This window comes from Rattus norvegicus, chromosome 8 (genome assembly GCF_021556685.1).
Source record: "Rattus norvegicus strain SHRSP/BbbUtx chromosome 8, alternate assembly SHRSP_T2T, whole genome shotgun sequence".
Taxonomy (NCBI): Eukaryota; Metazoa; Chordata; class Mammalia; order Rodentia; family Muridae; genus Rattus; species Rattus norvegicus.
The window spans coordinates 16725502-16747143 of record NC_141541.1 but is presented as its reverse complement, the minus strand read 5'-3'; the positions used below and the strand labels follow the sequence as shown (position 1 = coordinate 16747143).

At 45.2% G+C, this 21642-nt stretch overlaps 1 protein-coding gene and 2 long non-coding RNA genes across 3 annotated transcripts in view; 2 read left to right on the top strand and 1 right to left on the bottom strand.

Moving 5' to 3' along the window:
- Positions 1-21642, bottom strand: part of Maml2 (mastermind-like transcriptional coactivator 2) — a 320193-nt gene that overhangs the window by 46431 nt on the left and 252120 nt on the right. The gene's annotated exons all lie outside the window — the stretch shown is intronic.
- Positions 10053-12067, top strand: LOC148003949 (uncharacterized). The gene is made up of 2 exons (XR_015627504.1): positions 10053-10507; positions 11104-12067. It is a non-coding gene; the product is annotated as an uncharacterized LOC148003949 (long non-coding RNA).
- Positions 12787-16361, top strand: LOC148003948 (uncharacterized). Its single transcript, XR_015627505.1, has 2 exons — positions 12787-15158; positions 15263-16361. It is a non-coding gene; the product is annotated as an uncharacterized LOC148003948 (long non-coding RNA).

The window sequence follows — 21642 nt, the reverse complement described above, 5'->3', positions numbered from 1 at the left end:
ACCCCAGCTTGTAGAGGACCCAGATGATGGCCCCGCTCCCTGAATGCTGGGCCGTCCCACCCTCCAGATTTGCACTAGCAAACAGTCATTCTGTTTACACGGGTGTGTGTGTGGGGAAAGTGTCCCTGGGGAGGACAGACAGAGGGACTCTGAGCACAAGTCCAACAAGCCTGGCTCCTTCCTTCCCTGGTTCCTTCCTCCACTACCCCTCCCCCATTTGTCTGTCTCCCAAAATCAATTGCAAAATATTGTCTAAATGAGAGAATCTTTGTAAGGGAAAATTTGGTGGAAAATGTGACACTCAGTAGCTGAAACGCCTATTTTGTCACATCCTGTCCATCCCCCACCCTCCTCAAATGCCCGAAAGGCCAAAAGGAACTCCACTTTAGAGCCTACACTAGTATTCTCTCTAAATGTCTAGCCCCCATCCCTGATTTCATCAAGTAATGAAGGTATTAGGTTTTACTCTTGATAAAGAACCTTTAAACCTCGACAAAGGCTTTACAATGAAAAGATGGGGCGGGGGCTAGAAGAGGACCCCACGTGGCACCGTGTGTGTTCACTTCCTTCCTTGGTCACTGCTACTTCCCCTGGTGCCTGGCACAGGGATGGCACTTGATATCTAATAAAAAAAATGATAGTTGCTAGATGAAAAAAAATGCTTTCCCACCAAACACTCCTTTTCTAAATTTCCTTTCATTTTTGCTACTTAACTAATGCCCCTTCCAATTCAAAGTCTAGTCAGTTTTACCTCAAACTCCTGCTCTGCTACTGTGGTAGGAAACCCTGGACAACTCGTCTCCATCCCAGAGCCTCAGTTTCCCCACTTTGCAATAAGACTAAGAAACGAGGAGTCAAGCACTGAAGCTCATTCTTAGCTGAGCACGTGCTAAACATTGAAGCCATTGGCGGGCTCCTTTTCTTCATCCTGAGATGTCTCCATCAAGTACAGACAGAAGATTTGGTTAAATCATTAGTAATGTGGTATGAGAAGAATGAGTTGAGTCGTTCATGCCCATTTTAGAAAATGTTGACCTTTCGGGTACACAATTAGATAATCTGGGATCTTTCAGAGTTTCTTAACTCTTCTGAAAGGACTCCAACCTCATATCCTGCCTGGGACGACCTCAGCTCTCCATGATAACAGACCAACTGTCATTCGAAAAGGAGCCCCGCTTATTAGTGTGTGTGTGTGTGTGTGTGTGTGTGTGTGTGTGTGTGTGTACACATGTGCATGCATGTGCATGTGCAGGCCTATACCTACCATGATGCACATGTAGAGGTCAGAGGACAGCTTTTGGAAGTTTGTTCTCTCATTCCACTCAGGGGATTGAACTCAGGTCGCCAGGCTTAGCAGCAAGCACTTTTATCCTCTGAGCCAACTCACTGGGCCAGCGTCCCACATTTGAAAGGCTACTAAGTCATATACACACTGCATTCATATTATTTTACCTTATTTAATGGGCAAGTCAGATTAATTTCTGTAAGTTAATGGAAAACAATAAAATCTGGATTGAGAAATAAGAATGTATGGGGCGGGGAAAGTACTCTATAAAACAATACCGTCAAAGAAAACACAGTAAAGGCGTAAGTGGGTGGGTACTCTTTGATGTTTCAGGAGACAACATTTGGGAGGATGGCACTGTTCTGATGAAATCCATCCCATCTCTCTGAGAAAATGAGTCTTCTGCACTTTAACTTAATTCGGGCATCTAAATTATTTTAAATATATTTTTTGAACATGGAGGTCATTTTATTCATGTGGTTTATTTCCGAGAGAATGTGTTAGGGGCGCTGAAGGAAATGAAGCTAATTAAGATTTTATTGTGTTCACCTTCATAGGATAATTATATGATTGAGTGCATTTCTTCACGTTTCCTAAAGAAACAGTCATTTTTATCTGACGGAACTGGAGTGTGTTTTCTTTCTTACCTTGTCTGAGACGGGCGTGGATTCCGAGGGAGTGCACATTTATGCCTCCTGCAGGCAGCATGTCTAAGCCCCTCTACACCCCTCATGCAAGTCTTAACATTTACTTGACAAAAAAACTTCCTAACTTAGAGCTTCGCTTGCTAGTTTCCAATGCTTTCATGGCACAGAGAGCTGAATTAATCAGAAAGAAGTGGGAACGTGCTAGCCATGGTGGAAGGATTTAGTTTGATTTTTTCCATCTTGGCAGGAATACGCGTTCAAGAATGTTGTAAGTAGACCAAACATATAGTTGAAATTTTTGGAAAGGCTATTAGACCTTCCGTTACAATGAACCAGGGATGTGTCTAAGATCTCAAACGCTTCCCACCGATTTGGAACCTATTTAGCGTGTCTTCCAGATGGGTAATGAGTTGTAATTACTAGTTCCTTTAAAAGGGCTGTGACAAGAATGGTGACTCTGGAACCTCTATTTTCTTTACTTTTCTTTGTATTTTAGAATCTTTTTGGGAGAGGGTCATTCATATTATCAACTCCATTTCAGAAAAGGTTATAAAACGGGAGAAATTTTTCAGATGAAATGGAATTTGCTCTCTGTCTAATGTATATGTTCATCTAACCTTAGCACTCTTTCAGTGAGGCGCTCTCTCTCTCTCTCTCTCTCTCTCTCTCTCTCTCTCTCTCTCTCTCCCTCCCCCCCCCTTAGGAAAGTAACTAAACATAATTTTAAAAGCTAATGAGAAATCTTCTGTGCTTGCAGATGGGACACTTAGGGATGCTCTACTCCTAAACTGTTTCCCCAAGGCAGGATAGAACAATAACACCGGCCTCTAGCTTACACCATGTTGACCTACTTGTGACTGTACCACACACCTCTAGGGAATTCAGGTAGGGCTGGTAGCTACTGTGAAGTTTGGTTCCCACTGAGAAATAGGGTTAGTTTTTCTTTATTAACTTTGTGAGCCATACCTGTAATCCCATCACTTGTGAGGTTGAGTCGGGAGGATTACTGTGAATTTGAGGCTGGCCTGAGCTGCAAAGTGAAACCCTGTCTCAAAACAAACAAAATAATGGTAATTGTTGATGGTTAAACTGCATGCTGGGAAATGATTTGCTACGGACACGTGTTTCTATCACCTCGTGCATGTTTAGACGGTCAGATAATTTGCGCCTCTCATTTTGGGATTCTCGGCAAAACAAACAAACGACAGACAGAAAAGCCTCCTAACTATTCCTGAAGACACTCAGTGGCTAATAACAAGCACCAGGCAAGTGAGGACTTCTCCGAGTTTTGCACTAAGTCAACGGGATTCCAGCCAACAGCATTTGGCATTCATTTACACTCTATCAGAACAGTTAAATCCATCTTAGATCTTCTACTGGGATCCTTTCAACTTCCTAACATTTTGGTCTCATTTCATTTCCCTCTCCCCCTGCGGCGGCAGCAGCTAGAGAGGGGAGACTAACGTGTTCTTTAGGAATGAGGCTCAGGATGAGCTCCTCTGTTCAAATCAAATAGAACAGTGGAAATGGAATTCCATTGTGTGTTTACGCACTTGGATTGGTGCTAAAGTCATTCTTAACCTGTGGGTCATGACCCCATGGGGGGGGTCACATCTCAGACAGATATCCATCCTGCATATCATATATTTACATTACAATTAGTAACAGTAGCAAAACTATCATTATGAAGTAGCAATGAAATAATTTTACGGTTGAGGTCACCACTACACGAGGAACTGTATTTAATGGTCATAGCATTAGAAAGCTTGAGACCCACCGTACAGGAGGGTCAGCTACTCTTGGGCTTTAGTGGTGAGACTGTTCATGCAAGGCTGATGTGAAGGGCAGGCACGGTGCCGAGTGTCACTGAATGTCACTCTTGGTTAACTGGCAAGCACAGCCGTATCTATGCCAGTCTACTTGTGGACATATCTGTGGAAGCTACAAGACGAAGATAGAATTCTTCCCAGGGGCTTTTGATGGCTTTCTCAGGTTTCAAATAACAGCTTAATCCAACAGACAAAGAGTTAACCAACCGGGGTTGGGGATTTAGCTCAGTGGTAGAGCGCTTGCCTAGCAAGCGGAAGGCCCTGGGTTCGGTCCCCAGCTCCGAAAAAAAGAAAAAAGAAAAAGAAAAAAAAAAAGAGTTAACCAACCATCTTTCTGTTGGTGCTTAGCTTCTTAGTTAGTTTGCTCCAGAAACAGACAAAGATGATGTGTGTCAATTATGTTACTAGGCAACACTGACTGTGGCAAAACTGACCCCTCATTAGTAGAATACATTTGGATGGGGGACTACTATGCACTGTAAGTCCTGATAGGGAGATTATGCTTTGAACTTCCCTGTGTGCAGTAAGCCTCTACAGAACACGTAGAGGGGACTCTTCAAGGTATATCTCACAGGAGTTTTGACTGTGAGGCCTAACTTTCTTAAAAGCCAGGTCCTTCCCTTGCCTAATGCTAGCTTTATCCTCTGGCACAAGAACTTTCAGGGTTCTAACTACAGACGAGCATCTGATGTTTCTATGCTTGCCCTTCTAAGAAGGCTGGTGTCAAAGGTGGGAGCAGCAGTCTTGTGAATATAAACATTTACTTAAGCCCAGTGAATGGATACTGCAGATGGGTCAGTGTCTTGATTAGTATCGTGTTGCCTGTGAGGCAGTACTATTTGGGAAGGACCTTAAATGTTGAGATTTCTGTAGAGTTTTATCCACTAAGTTAAATTTATTCACCCATGCTAATGTGTATCCAGGGATCCACACAGGTACTCATTCATCCATATATTCATCCACCAGTCTATGAATCCATCCATCCATCCACCCACCCATCCATCCATTCATCTATCCATGCACCTACCCGTTTGTCAAGCAACTAATTAGAACATACAATATACCCCAAACCATAGGATACTACATAGAAACAGTCAAGGCCTCTTTTTTCATACAGTCCTTGGAAGGAACAGAGTGTTACTAATAATAGCAGATAATACTTATCAATTGCAGATACTGTATTGAGAAATATATATATATATATAATATATATATACATATACTCATTTAATTTTTGTCAAGAATCCTATGAAGTAAGTCTTAATGTTTACGTATTATAGCCCCTGAAGTTGAGGTATGGGGAAACTGCCTCAAAGTGGCCTGGGTGAGTTATCTATACCCGCACAGCTATCTAAACTTGCTTTTTAATGTGCTGTGCTTTTAGCACAGGCTCACGCTACGGGAAGCCTCTGTGAATGCCCTTGTGCCAACTCTTTCTTATGGTACCACACTTCAATGTTTTAACAACATCAGGGAAACCAGGGAGGCACCAAAGGGTAGGAAAGCGGCAAGGTCTAACTGGGTATCAGTCCTGTGCCTCCATCCCCAAGAGAGAATTATAACTACTCTTCCTAAGTCCACCAGCATCCTTTTCTAGCTGTGAGGGGCTTAGCTCACCAAGCAGACGTGAGCTCTTTGGAATTTTATATTCATGCGATATATGTTAAGTGAGCACAACCTCACTTACATAAGCTTACTGTGTCCTAGGCACACTGTATGCAGGCACTGGGTGCAATATTTCTGTTTCTTGACCGATTGATTTTCATCGCTTGCACACACAGGTGTACACACACACACACACACACACACACACACACACACACACATCTGGGGATGTAGCGCAGTGTAGAGTGGCTCAACTGAACCCCTAGCTCAGTGTCTTACATTTCCTCCCTGTGGCTGAGGTACTCCAACAAAAGCAGCTCAGGGGAGAAAGGTTTTGTTTAACTAGCAGTTTTTCATTACAGACCATCACTGTGGGAAAAGTTAAAGCACCAGGAAGCTGAAGTAGCTGGTCACATTACATATACCTCAGAAATGGAGAACAAGGATCAGTGTATGCACACCAGTGGTCACCTCTCTTTCTTTACTCTTCTGTAACCCAGGATTTTTCTGCACAGCAAATGGTTCCACTAACAATTAAGATGGCTTTCCTGTGTCAACAAATATAGTTAAGACAACTCTTCTGGGGTGCTCTCAAAGGCTAACTTAATATAACCATTTCTCACAGGTGTGTTCAGAAGCACACCTCCGAGTGTTCTATCATGCTCTGTGCCACAAAACAACAGCAGCAGCAAGCCTCCCTCAAACTACCAGAAAGACTTCTGTCCCACCATTATTCAGTGCAGTTTTTATGTGTCCATCAGGAGCATCTGCTAAGTGCCTGCCGAGAGGAACAGCCCAGAGGCATCACCGAGGACCAGGAGCAGGATTGAGGTCATTGGTACACTCATGGCAGACGTGGCAACACACACTGGAAACTTTCCATGTCTTAGAGTCCCCTCACCACCCACTAAGAGATACACACCACACGGACATTGTCGGATGTTGAGAATTTGTTCCTACACAAGAAATTCCTCATTATTCACACTCAACAAGATATACTCACACAGAAGTAAGCAAGGTGGTCAGGAGTGGACCCCCTGTTTGCCATACTCTAGAACCTCAGGGATAGCTAACTGTCCCACCCTGCCCTTTTCCAGTGTTCCTGACCATGGCTCTGACCTGTGGCCCACTTAGTTCAAAGCTGCTTTGCATGACATCACATTGATAGTGAGGTAGAGCCATTTGAATCTTGTCTGGATGTGTGGTCTTAGATGCATTTCCCATGTTCTAAGTGTCTTCCATCACTTAAAAGAACGACAGTGCTGACCACACTGACTTGCATGTCTGCTTGGGCCTCTCTGACACTCCAGCACCTATTTGACCCCTTGCTAAAAGATCTTATGAGATGGCTTTCTTCTCTGCTGTCCCTAGGATGGGGCTTGAAGCTGAATGTAATACAAGGTGGTTCCCAACAGAGCAAAGCAGAACTCCACACAGCTGTGTATTCTGATCAGCTGAGAACCCTGACTGAGCAGGTCCTGTGCTGATGTGAGCACAGGAAACCCATGAAGACAAACTGTCTTCCCTGAGGAAATCCAAGTCATTTATTGTTCAACTGACACAGAACACATTCATCCTTTCAATAAAACACAGAATGTTGATTCTAAAACTCTCATAAAAGAAGTGGTCACCACTTCCTCTAGCCTGGAGTTCTAAGATGTCTTACTCAATGAAAAAAACCACTGATGGCTACCAGAGGCTTCTCTGATGAGAGTTCTCCCAAAGAGGAAATGCTGATTATCTCAGAAGAGGAAGCAATATAAATAAACACAAAACAACATTGAGGTGCTGGGACACAATAAACTGCTCTGCTTGACTCTTCCCATCATCCAGGGCAGAAACAGGTTGGTCTCTGTGGCAAAGAATAGACCATCAGCTGTTGTGTATCCTGCCAAGAGCAGAGGGAGTTATTATAAATAATCACCAGCAGTATGTCCTTTGGGGCTGGGCAGTGTGTGTGTGTGTGTGTCCGTGTGTGTGTGTGTGTGTGTCCGTGTATGTGTGTGCCCGTATGTGGTGTTATATGTGTGTGTGTGTGTGTGTGAGTGAGTGTGTTATGGTGTATGTATGTGAGTGTGTTATGGTGTGTCTGTGTATATATCTGTGTGTGTGTTATGGTGTGTGTGTTTATCTCTCTGTATATGTGTGTTTATATGTGTATATCTATGTGTGTGTGTATGTGTGTGTAATCTATGTGTGTGTATGTGTGAGTGTGTGTGTGTTATGGTGTGTGTGTATATCTGTGTGTGTGTTATGGTGTGTGTGTTTATCTCTCTGTATATGTGTGTTTATATGTGTATATCTATGTGTGTGTGTATGTGTGAGTGTGTGTGTGTTTGGTGTATGTGTATATCTGTGTGTGTGTTATGGTGTGTGTGTTTATCTCTCTGTATATGTGTGTTTATATGTGTATATCTATGTGTGTGTGTATGTGTGTGTATGACATGGAGGGTGCCGGAGGGATGGAGATGCGGCCAACATGGCCGACGATGAGCTAGAAGAAGTTTTCCTGTGTAGTTATGTTCCTGTTACTTCATGGGTGCGATGACGTAATGCGCCTCCGTTTGTAACCAGAGGGAAGAAATAAAGGGAGCATTCTCATTAACGGCGACATAGTAAGTCACGTGACATGCACTCAGTCCCGCCCCTTTCTTTCTGCATCTGCCTGGCATTTTGTCAACTCCTTGCCTCCTTTTGGGCATGTACATGTATTTTTAAAGTGGAAAACGAGACAGAGCTTGGTGCCCTCCTTATAAGGTCTCCTCGTGGAAGAAATGTATGGTGTTGACTTTACAACTTTATATCCTATTATAAGGTGCCTTTTAAAAGGAACTATATTATAGCAATATACAGGTCTCCCCACCCTTCCCGTGTCAGATCCCCCTCCCCAAGGGACTTTGTAGCCAGATGCAGGCTGTAGTTCTTCATTTCACCCTTCTGGCCATTCTTCGGAACATGGAGAAATAGCATTCTAGTCAAATCGAATCTAAGCTGGAACTCAACTCGGATATGTGTTAGAGGGATGCCACCTGGGGAAGACTATTAATCAGTGTCTTATATTTAAAACTCACTAGTGTGTGTGTGAGAGAGAGAGAGAGAGACAGAGACAGAGAGACATACACACAGACACACACACACGCACACAGGGAGAGACAGAGAGACAGAGAGAGACACAGAGAGAGACACAGAGAAGGAGACAGAGAGAGACAGAGAGACATACAGAGAGAGAGAGACAGAGACAGAGAGACATACACACAGACACACACACACACGCACACAGGGAGAGACAGAGAGACAGAGAGAGACACACAGAGAGACACAGAGAAGGAGACAGAGAGAGACAGAGAGACATACACACACAGAGAGAGAGAGAGAGAGAGAGAGAGAGAGAGAGAGAGAGAGAGAGAGAGAGAGACTGCTTTGCTCTGTGAACCTGCAGTTTCCTGAGCTGGTGAGCCTGACTGGCTAGCAAGCTCCAGCCATCCATCTGCCTCTGCCCCCGCAGCCCTGGCACCGTGAGCGTGTGCCGCCATGCCTAGCTTTTCCTGTGGGTTCTAGCTCAGGTTTGTATGCTCCCTCCCATAGCAACCACCTTGCCAGCTAAACCATTTCCCTGGCTGTTTCCTTTTTTAATTACATTTTTGGTAGTTTACATTCAGTTTACAGTTAATTACATTGAGTAGTTTACAAGAGGGGAGACGGAGTCTCCAAAACTTGAAATGATTTAGTCAGCCAGCTAAGGGAACCCAAGGCTGGGCCACGGCTTAACAGGTGTTCCAGCCGATATGACTACAATAAAAAACTCTAAGACAGGCCTCGGAAGGCATTCCTTATCATGGCTCCCTAACAAGCGAGCAGTGTGGAGAGCATGGGGTGTCAAGAGTTCAAGCCTCAGAGAAAGGTCCCTCAGAGGGGGAAACATCTGCTTAGGCTGTATTTATGTTTTCCACATGGTTTTGATTTTGTTTGCCCTTTAGGCCCACAGAAGCCCGTGCTCCCCCTCCACGTTCGCTCTCTCCATTTTTTCTTATATTGCCCCTAGCTTTAGTCTTAGAAGCTTTGAATTCGTCTTTGCGGAGTTACTCCCTCTTGCCACAGGGGCAGGAATCTTACCTGTGTTCTCATGCCTGCAAACTAAGTGTCAAGTTCGGGGATCTAACACTGAGCACAGATAGCAAGACAAGTTCTATTTTAATCACAAAATAAACTTCAAATATTGACACTCCTGAGGTTAGAGAGTTTCAAGTCTACCTGGGGACAGGGAAGTTATCAGGCTGTTCATTGTTAGGTTTTCTGGCCCTATAAATTTGGGTTGTAGTACCTTACATATCCAGCAGATGGCGTCTGCTCCAACACCGAAAAATTCCACTTACATGTTATGGCAAGTAGGGACTAGACACAGAAGCCTTTCTCTTCATTGACTTCTATACTCACTCCCTAGACAGGGCTTCTGGAACATTGAGGGTAAAAATGTACAGCTACTGCATGGTGAGAACCATTCTCTGTGCACGCCTGTGGGAGAACCGCAGTAGTCTAAAAGGGAAATACAGAGTCAGCCTGATGCATTCCCCCAGACCGACAACCACCACTTCCAGCTATTTTACTAAGTGAAGTAAGAAAGGAATCTCAGTGTCAGAGTGCGGTGTGTGTGCTGATTTCAAACCTTCCACGAAGGACAGACAGGCAGAGGAAGCACAGCGTAGTATCTTCAAAAGGAGCCAGCTCCTAGCTCCTCCAAGAAGCCAGGACGAAATCCCACGACAGAAGCCTCACGGAGCTTCGCCTTCTCACTTTGTGTGAGGAGACGATCCAGGATGCGATTGAATGACTTCTAATGTTTCGTGACACCTCTGCTCCATAGCTTTGTAAAGCTTACACATGAGTGCACGGACCCATATCCAGATGAACCAGGGCCCCCATCCTTTTGTGTCAAGCACAAAGAGGGAGGCGAGTGCAGCAGAGACAGAGACAAAGGAGCAGCCCGTGTAACCGAGCACTGAACATGATTTAAACAGCCAACTTAGTAAACATCAATTCTCGGGACGTGTTCTGTGAATTGGAGTCAAGCTCCAAAGGAAATGCAGGCTCACACTGAAAAGATCGCTCCTGCTAAAGACAATGCCAAGCTGCGTCTCCATGCGGTAAGTCATCTCCCTGAAAGATGCTGACAAGACAAAAGCCTCAGAGTGAAAAGGTGAAACCGGCTCTTTCGAAAAAGGGAGAAAGGAGCCGCGTTGTAGCTCCTTTGTTTAACACTCTGGTACCCATGTTTTGTATTGTCAGAGATCAGTGCGGCTTTGAGAAGAGAGAGGGCTTAGAGATGGGAAGAATGTGCAGCTTGCTGTGTGACTTTCTGTGAATCGCTTTACATCTCTGGGCATCAGTTTCTATCCTGGTTGTGTAAGAAGGTGGGAGCGAAGATTGCTGTGTTTTCCACATTGTTGTGACCAAGCTGCCTCCTCACTTTCTCACATGGTGACTGAGAGTCTTAAGACCGGGTGATAGGAGCTTTGAGAAGTGGGGACTGGTGTTGGCTCATCAAAATGGAACCGTGGGGAAGGCACTGCACATAAAACTGTCTTGGAATCCTTTGAGCCTCTCATTTGTATGGCCCTCTCTTAGGGATAAAATAGAAGCTCTGGTGTGGAGGCCGAAGCCCCGGAAATGAATGCATTTTTGTCTTAAATGTTAACCTGAAAATAATGTGCATTTTGACTGTTTGCTTTTACATATACAGCAGGGTCTGAAGACCTTCCCAAGACGAGAATTTGGATCTGCCTGATGTCTCCTGCCTCAAAACACACTAGATTTCCTCAGAGGTGTGCGTCTAGAACATTCAAAGCGGATGGACCCTTAAGGCGGAGTGTATACAGAACCGGTAAAATGTATCTTTGACATCTTGACTTCTGGAGAAACACGTTTCCTTTGCTGATTTACAAGTCAGATTTGATTATGTTCCGGTTCTCATTTGCATAGGCTACCATCCACTCATAGTATGTGGAGTCCTATGTGTGTGTGGGGGGTGCACAAAGCTCCCATTTAAAAAAGAAGAAAAAGAAAACAGAACGGACACTACAGACAAACTGCTTCTCCTGCAGTGCCCTTAGAGAGCCCTTCCCTGCTCCCAGCAAGGGTGCATGTATGCATCTACATCTTCAGAGCTCTACTGTGTGCTAGATACATCAGAGAAATGGGCTCATTCCATTAGACACCTGAAGTCTGTTGGAACTGGGAGGGACATTACAGAACCGACTAGAGTCACCCCTTCAGTTTACATATGAGGGACATGAATCTCATTGGTGTAAGGTTGGCAGAGGTCACCCAGGTGGTGGGATGATGCTATGCCATGATCCTTATTTTCCTTTATAATTCCCATGCCCAATCCAGGTACATGGTCATGGTTACTCTGGTCTCAGCATCTCTCTACTGTCCTGAATTATCTCTGTTTCTTCATCTCTCAGATTTGTGATTTTGCTTTTAAGATAGGGTCTCATGTAGCCCCACACTGGCCTTAAACTTTCTATGTCACCGAGGATGGCCTTGAACTTGTAATCCCCCTGCCTCCACCTCCCAAGTGCTGAGGTTGCAGGTTAACAAGCCCTGTTTATGTGAGGCAGGCACTCTACCAACCGATTTATAGCCCTCACCCTATAAATGAATTAAAGGAACTTTTTCTTTGAAGCTAACACTCCAGGAGAGACTTCCTGCCTGATTCAGGAACTTAGATTCCTTCTGGATGCAATGGGAGTCAGGATGACCTTGGTACTGAACATTCATCTTTCTACCACGTCTATTCAGCCTGCTGTCCACTCACTCGTTCATCCAAACATCTTTCTATGGTTCCACCTAAAGCCAATGACCTCAGAGGGTCGAGCCCTCATCTAGGTGCAGACAGACATGGAGCCAAGCCTTTGACCTGACATCTCCTTAGAGACACCCCATCCATCCCCAGAACACGAAGCAAAACTAACTTAGCTTGCTTTTAGCCTGTCCCGGCGTAAGCCCTCGCACACAACCAGGATCACTCTAGACAGCCACAGGGTCTTGGGTCGTGTTTTGCAGGTTCGTCTTTTTAATGTCGGGCAGTTGACAGTTCTGAGCATGGGCTTCCCTTTCTTCTAGCAAACCTTCCTTGGTTCTTCTCACCAGCAGACTGAGGAACGGCACTGGAGAACTCACTGAATTCTGTCTCAAATGTGTGTCAGAGCTAGTGTGTTTTCAAGAAAGACAAGAGGTACAGTTTCCAGGGCTGTAATAGGTGGGTGTGGGGATAAACACACACACACACACCCAGACACACCCAGACACACCCAGACACACCCAGACACACACACACACACACACACACACACACACACACACACACACACACTTTCTTGTGATTACTTCTGAACTTATGTGGATGCAGGGAGGACCAGGATGTGACAAGCCTCTGAGGGAACTGGTTTGGGCTCCCATCAGCTTCAGCTGAGAGCCTTCCGTCATAACCCCAGAGTAGGAACAAAGCAAGGACAGCTATGTCCAGACATTACCAGAGCTACAGGCTGCCTCTGAAAGTGTCTTGTTCAAGCAGAACTCCGTTCTGGTATCTGCTAGAATTTGTCTGCTCGTCTTTGGAGTTACAGTGGAGGAATCCAGCTCTGATTACAGTGTTATCGTCTGCCAACGCCAGAACCAGCCTTCTTATAACAGGGTCTCTCACACGTTCCCAACAGCTCTGAGAAACAGATGCCACTAGCTCATGTTAGGGGACGTGCTCTGAGGCAGGGAGTTTAGACAGTTCCATTCAAGTAAGTCAGTGACTAGGGTTAGGACTTTGTCATCTACTGCACATGCCTGCTGTGTGGCTATTTCCTACAAATGGACACTCCCTTCTGGAAGAAAGAAGGAGAGACCTAAGACCCAGAAAGCTAACTAGAAAGGTCACAAGATCCACAATGTCCTGCCCAAGGTTCTAGAAGCAGCAACCAATGGCTGAGGAAGAGAGACTTCCCCATGGAGTCAAGCAGGGAGCTGCAGAGGCTCAGGTTTCTGTGTTGTCGCCTGTGCTGGAATGGGCCTTTGGTGACTTGGAGGAGTCATCCATGCTCCTGTGAGTAACACTCGAAAACTCACGGGTTCTCTACTCCACACTCAGGCAGAAGCATATCTTAGTCTGTTACAGGGGCCCTGTCAGAAGAACAGTTTTCTGCTGTCTCCCCAGGAAGTCAAACAACTGTCCTAGATGACAGTTCTGTACAGCTGTGACTGAAATAGACGGGCGAGTTTCCTACTCATCTTAAACAGACTCCTGATAATAGCCCTAGGTTATAACTTGAAGGTTGCGCGATTGTAGCTAAGTAGAGTCTGGATTTTAGCTCATTCCTTGTCTGTTTTCCAGCTTGGTTCAGATTTTTTTTTTAAAAGCTCTTACTTCCATAATCCCTGTATATGGTTTATAGTGACTGGTAATGTCAGAGAAAGCAAAAACCAGGCCCATGTTATGAAATAAACAGCCAAGTAAGTGATTCTACTCATTTTCATGCATTCTAATAACATTTGTCAGTTGAAAGATAGAAATTTCCTAGTTGTCAGGGTCTTAAACACTGACAGTGAGGCAGGAGTCAGCTCACAGTAGGGTCAGCTCACAGTAGGGCCAGCTCAGAGTAGGGAAAGCTCACAGTAAACTCAGCTCACAGTAGAGTCAGCTCATAGTAGGGTCAGCTCACAGTAGGGCCAGCTCACAGTAGGGCCAGCTCACAGTAAACTCAGCTCACAGTAGAGTCAGCTCATAGTAGGGTCAGCTCACAGTAGGCCAGCTCATAGTAGGGCCAGTTCACAGTAGAGTCAGCTCACAGTAGGGCCAGTTTACAGTAGAGTCAGCTCACAGTAGGGTCAGCTCATGGTAGGGTCAGTTCACAGTAAAGCCAGCTCACAGTAGGGCCAGTTCACAGTAGGGCCAGCTCACAGTAGAACCAACTCACATGAGGCAGTGAGGGATAAGGATCCAGAGTGAAAGTCACACATTGCCCACTTACATTGCAATCAGGAGGAAGGTTAGGACCAAACAGTGAGACCAGGAGCACTGAGGATGAGAGACAAAGATGCCTGCATCTGACTGCGAGACAGCCAAGCTGACCTGGTAAGAGACAGACAGACTCAGAGGAGCAAGCTGTGATGACAGGCTCCCTCCTAGGGGAACATATGCTGGACACTATTGCTTGTTACATATTCTTGCCCTTAATATATTCCCTCTCATACAGTTATTGTAATAGAATAGGTTGTGCGTGAGAATGGTTTCTAACCATCTGCCTCATTTTAGGAATAGACCAGGATGGCAGCCATCTTAATGGCTCATGAGATGCCAGCAATGCTGCAGAAGGCAAGACCACACAGTATCTAAAGTCTAGTGGGTAATGGAGAGCAGCAGTTCCCAAAGCATGAGTCAGAGATGGGCAACGTGGGCTTCAACCGACTTGACTGGGTGCACAGCATGTGATTATCCCCGTAGCTTGGCTATGCTCATGCCTACAGCCTGCAGCTGGCTATGCTCATGCCTATAGCCTGCAGCTGGCTATGCTCATGCCTACAGCCTGCAGCTGGGCTACGCTCATGCCTACAGCCTGCAACCTCCATTGGGACAGCCTGTTGCAGTCCAGAGAATGAACCAGTCATAGAGAAGCCCTCAGTCTTTGTCCAGTTTCTGCCATTGCCCTGAACATCCCAGACAAAGGGAATTCAAAAGCTTCTGTCTCTCGGCAGCTCTTCCCACATAGGAGCTTCTCTCACTTTGCTCAGATTTCCACCTTTTCTGTGGCGATTCTTTTTTTTTTTTTTTTTTTTTCTCGGAGCTGGGGACCGAACCCAGGGCCTTGCGCTTCCTAGGTAAGCGCTCTACCACTGAGCTAAATCCCCAGCCCTTCTGTGGCGATTCTTAACACAGCCTTTTCTTCATCTTCGCTTTCCATTGGTATAAGACAGCAGACTTGGAGCTGCTGTCCCAGGTTGGTCGTTGATGACAATGTGTCCAGCATCTCAGGTCCTTGGGTCATATACAACTGGGCCATGAAAGGGCCTATCGCTCTCACACACACACACAAAAAAAATCCCATTAATAGAAAGTGGTCCCTGAGCCTGCACACCACAGAGAAAGGTCTGTGGAGAGACAGGATGATGCACAAGTGAGGGTAGTTTGTGTCTTTCACACTAACAGAAGGGGCTGCTGAAAGTCACTCCGGAAGCAGATGACAAATGACTGTGGTGGGCGGGGCTAAGCTGGGAGGGTGGGGCAGTATTTCACACATAGCATGACACAGAGCCAAGGATGATAGGAATGAAGAGCTTCCTGGGGCATTCAGCAGGTGGAAGCCACAAACTGGTGTGCTGAAGCCAGGTAAGAACTCTGTGTGCTGAAGTTTATCATGGTTTTGTAAGTGATCCCACCACAACAATGACACTTTTATACGTGCAATGACCGAGTCAACGCATGACTAAGTTTCCTGGCATGGCTCTACGTAGACAAAACAAGTCATTAAAGCTTTTGGAAAAAGCGAATAAACTTTATAGAATGATGACCCAGCAATGCCGCTGCTGTACATGGAATTCAGATGACCTGAAGCCTATTTTCCGTTACTTAATGTGGCTGCTTCCGTTCACAAATTTCGATTCCTACCTCTCCACCAGATCTGAGTCTTTCAGATTGTATGTCCTGAGTTTCAAAAGAAATTTGCAATGTTTACATTGTTGTCCAGGACAAAGTCACCCACACAATCATTTTGTGACTTTTGAACTAGTAACGAGGAAACAAAACAAACAAACAACAAGAACAACAAGTAAGCAAACAGAGAAACCCAAAGGAGAAAGAGGAGAAGTGAGAATGGTTCAGACTGAGGTTTCCTCTGAGCATCAATGGCTGTGACTCCTTAGAGCCGAGGCCCTTTCAGAAAGCTACAGCACCACAGTCAGAGCTGGCCCTCCTTGGGAGAACATCTTTGCTATTAAAACCACCTAAAGTTGAGGCCAAGTGTTTGTTTATTGGGTGTCTGTCTTGTGACTGGAACCAAGAGAAACTGTTTCTTTCAAAACATCGACAGAGCTGTCGGGCACCAAACAATGCAGCTGTTTATCGGAAAAACTGGACTTGCTTTTTTAAAATTAAGTTTACTTTGTGCATGTGTATCTATGTGTATGTGCACACATATGTGTAAAAGGCTAGAGGAGGACATGAAGTGTCCCCCTTCATTGTCCTCTCCCTATTCCCTTGAGAAAGCCTCTTCATTGTGCCTGGAGCTCATGGTTTTCTAGCTAAGCTGGTGGCCAGCCAACCCCACTGATTGTCCTGTCTCCCTTACCTCCGATGCTGGGATTGCAGACACCTGGGGACATAGAGGGATTTCCCTTGGGTGCTGGGGATCTGAACTTGGATCCTTATGTGGCATAGCAAGCATTTTCCCCTCTCAAGCCATTTCTCTAAGCCCCTAGAGCTTGCTTTTATGAGACAAAACTAAACTTTCAGTATCATGAAGAGGGAAACACAGACCACCACGAGTCTAATGAATCTGCAGTTCAATGAAGTTGGACTCTAAAGCCTCTCCCGAGTCACCCGTTTTTCTGCCTCTGAAATACTCAGAGCCATGTGGATGAGAGAAGCTGAGGAAGGGGCAGCTGTGCCCTATGTTTCTCTCAGGATTCTTGAACATGAAGCATTTGATCTTTAAGAGCTCATGACCAGTTTCCAAGAAAACACTCATATACAAGTTCATTTGGGACAGCCCTGCCCCAAGTGTGTAAAAACACAGGGCTACGGCTCTCAGTACTAGAACTGAGTAAAGGAGCAGTGTGCTTTAGTTGTTGTTCTACTCTCGGTTTCTGAATAAAGTGAGATTTCAACGTCTGGGTGAAGGTAGAAGTTCCCTCTCTTCTGTGAGCATGGGGCAGGCGAGTTCCCCTTTCTGAAAATGTCTCCAGAGAAAATACAAGCAGATACATACAATTCCATGCTAGAAGTATCGTTCAAATAGAACACCTGGAAGAGGTGTCGTTCTAGGGTGCAGGTGTCTGCTACTGGCTAGTTTTGATGTCAGAATGTGAGGAAGTTAAGGGCACAAATCGGGGGAGGTAGGGTCCAAGTCCTACAAGAGAAGCCATTTGCTTCCCAGGTAGAAATTCAGAGTTTCAAAAGGAAAAGTCTTTCAGACAAGGAATTTCCACTTTAGGCAGAACATACCTTCTTTTATCCCTGTTTTCCTCCTGGCCCCTTTCCTTTCCACCCCTTTTCTGTGCTAAAGCATCTCAAATTATTCCTAATTAATAAGTGTAATACAAAGAAGAGGTGGTCCAGATCATCTCCATCTTTCTAGAATGTCGACGAGAAACGTCTTTGCTCTCAGCCTGTCTGCTCCTCTGTCGCTCAGACGCTCGCAGCAGTAGCGCAGTATCCTGAGGGCAGATGGGCACTTTCTGATTGACTAACTGGTCTCTCCTGTGGTAAAAAGTAGTGCTGACTGGAAACAGCAGACCAGGATGTGCCCGCACGACAGGAATGTCTTCAGTTAGCATGGCTCTCAATTCCTGAAAACCCGCCATGTTCCCAATAAGGTGAACCAGGTGTTCTCCCCCAGCAAGGACCAACAAAAGAGGGAAGGAAAGTTCCACGTTCAGCATTATTTAAAGGAAAACTTCTATTCAAAAGGAAGATGACTAAATAATCACAGGTTTAGAAAGTTCCTTCTGCGTCGGTAATCTTCTCTTTCATAAATTTAATAAAATAGGGTAAAATGAACAGAAGCTTAGGGAGGGGTTGGAGTGGGGTAGGCTTGTACCACTTAAAGGGAACAGAGACGGACCGCACTGTGATATAGCTTTTGTAAGTAGCTCAATGGCACGATGCCCAGACACTAGGCCATTTTAACTGCTAATGCCATTGAGATGAGGTAGTATTTCCTGCGCTGTTTTAACTTTTCAATAAGCATCCAGACACGGCAGGGAAGCCCAGGTAAAAAGTTCACAGTTGGAGGGGGCGTATGCGTGCGTGCTCTGCATGCTCTCAAAACACAGCCGGTGGAAATGACCTTGTGAGAACTCGGAAGGGAACGGCACATGGAAATAATTTGAAACTTGCAGAACATGGGTTTTAGGGCCATGATAGGGTGGCAGAAATTTCCCTCAAAGGAATTCTGCAATAGGCAGCGGTGGGAGGAAGGGAGACGTAGCCCTAGTTATCCTTAAGTTGGGAGTCCTTTGTGAGTATGCTTGCTAATTCTGCTTACAGTACAATTACAGGAGTGCTGTTATCTTCATCCGAATTGTGCCCATAGCTGAGTAAACTAAGCCTACAGGCTGGATCGTCTGGGTGGGCTCATTTCCTTTGCAAACTTCTCACCCGTGTCTTTGAACCTAAGGGCATTGCTCTTCGTGGTTTTCTTTGCCTTGGCGACCCTTGGTGACCCTTCCCCACAACCCTTCGTCTTTTTTGTACTTAAGATGGTTAAGGCCTCAGTGCTAAGGTTGTTGCCTTACTCACCCGTATTGCATGGAAACCAAACATGATCGTGCTGCTTCCCCAACCTCATCCCCTGAAGAATGCCTTTTAGTGACTTCCTAGTAACTTAGGGAAAAACCCAAATTTACTTCATACAAAGTTTCCTAAAAAGGCTCCCACTCCTGTCCGCCATCCCTGTGTCTGTCTGTCCCTCATGTCTCACTGATCTCTCTCACCAGCACATTCCTGGTCTCCTTTCGGTCCTGGTCCATTCTGTTTTCTGCACATCTCCAGTCCTATCTGTCTGTCACTGGCATCTCCGAGGGCTTCCAATCTTAGGGACCCCTCTCTTGGTCCTCATGGTAATGCACCCCTTCCTAGCTAATGCTCCCGTCTCACAGTTCACCCTTCCTGTCTTCTTTCTTTTCCTGTCTGTCTTCTCTGATCAAGTGCAGGCTCTGGCAGGTCAGGGATGTCTCTGCCTTTTAGTCTACGCACCTACAGGGCTAGCAGCTACAAGGATGCTTGCGTCTCTTAGAGAAAAACACAATAATTTTTTTTTCAGCAAGTGAATGAACAGTTTCTATAACGGTAACCACATGGACCTCGCGCTGGCTCTGCCTCAGTCAAGGTAGAGGCTGCTTTATGGACAGCACACCACCAGATCTTCACAGTGGTTCCATTATGACCTGTAGTAATGTTGTTATTCCTGTTTGCACATAAAGATTTATCCACTTTACCTACTCAAAATGCCGGGATTTGAGTTTGCTGCATTTTCAAAAGCCTATGGCCTTTTCGGAACCTCATAATCTCTTAAGTAGTTATTCAATCGAGAAGAAAACAAGCCGAGTGGTGGTGCTGCGGCCTTTAATTCCGGCACCTGGGAAGCAGAGGCAGACAGATCTCTGAGTTCGAAGCCAACCTGGTCTACAGAATGCATTTCAGTACAGCAAGGGCTACACAGATAAACACTGTCTCAAAATAAACAAACAAACAAACTAACAACGAAACAAAAGGAGAACCACTTGGAAAAATCTTAGCTTCTTTCAACTTGTGAATCTCTTTCAAACTGTATTTGTTTTCAGTTCATGTTATTAGTTAGACTCCTAACTCCAATAAACAGATGTCTCTAAAGGCTGTCTCAATCCCCTCCCCCTTGTCTTATAATTTACCAAAGGCTCTCAATACTTCGAATGTGTCTGTCTGTCTGTCTCTTTCTGTCTATCTATCTGTCTCTCTGCGTCTCTCTCCCCCCCCCGGGTGTGTGTGTGTGTGTGTGTGTGTGTGTGTGTGTGTGTGTGATTCGCTCAGTGTAGTTCTGTAATGGGTGTCTATGTTCTCAGTCAGATGGATGACAGCATAAGCTAGGTAGCCACTGATCAAGTCCAGCCTAGAAAATAATTTGTACCCCGGTCATGTCTACTCCAGAAAACACTGAGAGTCTATGAGAAGAGATGTTTGGTGGGACGTGGGTCTGACTTACTCTGCTGACTTGTATGAACACTAAAATAAAAAGTCACAGAGCAAATATTTAAAGGGTCCAGGCTTTGGCTGTCTGGTGTCTTCTAAGTCAAGTCTCTGGTCTGCCCTTGTAGTTTGTGCCATGGGGAAATCTCTGGCTCCCCCAGGGTTGATGTCCTGTTTTGTGTATAATCGTATTGGCTATTACATTTGTAGAAGGTAAGGTGGGGGACCGTGTGACACCTACCTTACCTTCTGTGTAATTTGTGTGAGAATTACCCTCCTTGTCCTTCATGTATTGTGATATGTGGCAATAATAGTATCTTCTTCAAGATAGTAATCTTTGTGAGGATTAAATGAATTGAGGCTGTAAAGTACGTGGGGCAGTGGCCAGCACAGCACAGTGTCTCCCTTGGCTTAAGTATCACTGTGCTCTTAGAACGTTTTGACTCTCCCACTCTTCACACAGTGTCTCGTATTTTATACACTCCACCATAGTTTATCGTTTCAGTTGAGTTCTAAGTGTGGACCAAAGTCCAGAGTTTAGAAATGATGAGAATTCATGCCTTAGACCACGAAGTCACCATCTCAACAGGGACTACATTCTTAAGAAACAGGAAGGAATGTTTTGTGTCACAGTGAACAGGAAATAGCTGTTTGTGTAACCTAAAGCATCTGCCTTTAAAAGTGGAAGATTTGGGAAATGCCGGATTTCATGCCTGACAGCTTTTAAATGCCTAATAACATTTTTTAAAGTATGTGAGCATGTGTGCATGCCTGTGGAAGCCAGAGGCTGACATCAGGGCCCCCCTCAATTATTCTTCACTTCCCTTTATGAGACAAGGTCTGCCTCTGATCCCAGAGCCCTCTAATTTGGAGTTACCTAGACTGGGCTGGCCAGCAAGCCCCAGGGATGGACGGTCCTCCTGTCTCCACCTCTCCAACACTGGGATTACAGGTGTGGGCCACCTTTGAAACTGAGTTCTAGGGGATTAAACACAGGTCCTCCTTTTTGTGCAGCAAAAATGAATAGGCAAAGCCACCTCCTTAGTCCCCTATGACATTTAAAAATTAAGCCCCAACAAAGTTACTAAAAAAATTGTCCTGCTTTTATGAAGCATTTATGCCAAACCTAAGATAACACACCCAGGATAGCAACTGGCATTAAATCTTAGGGCAAGGCAGGGAAAGGCATGCTAACACTTTCATAACCCACGTGTGCATCAGGTCTTATATATAGTCACCCATGTTTCTCCTTTGCTCTCACATCCACACAGGTGCCCACACTCAGTAAAGAAAATGAAGCGAAGAAGCTTAGCTTTATTGTTAGGTCCAAAGTTCTTCATGGGACAACAG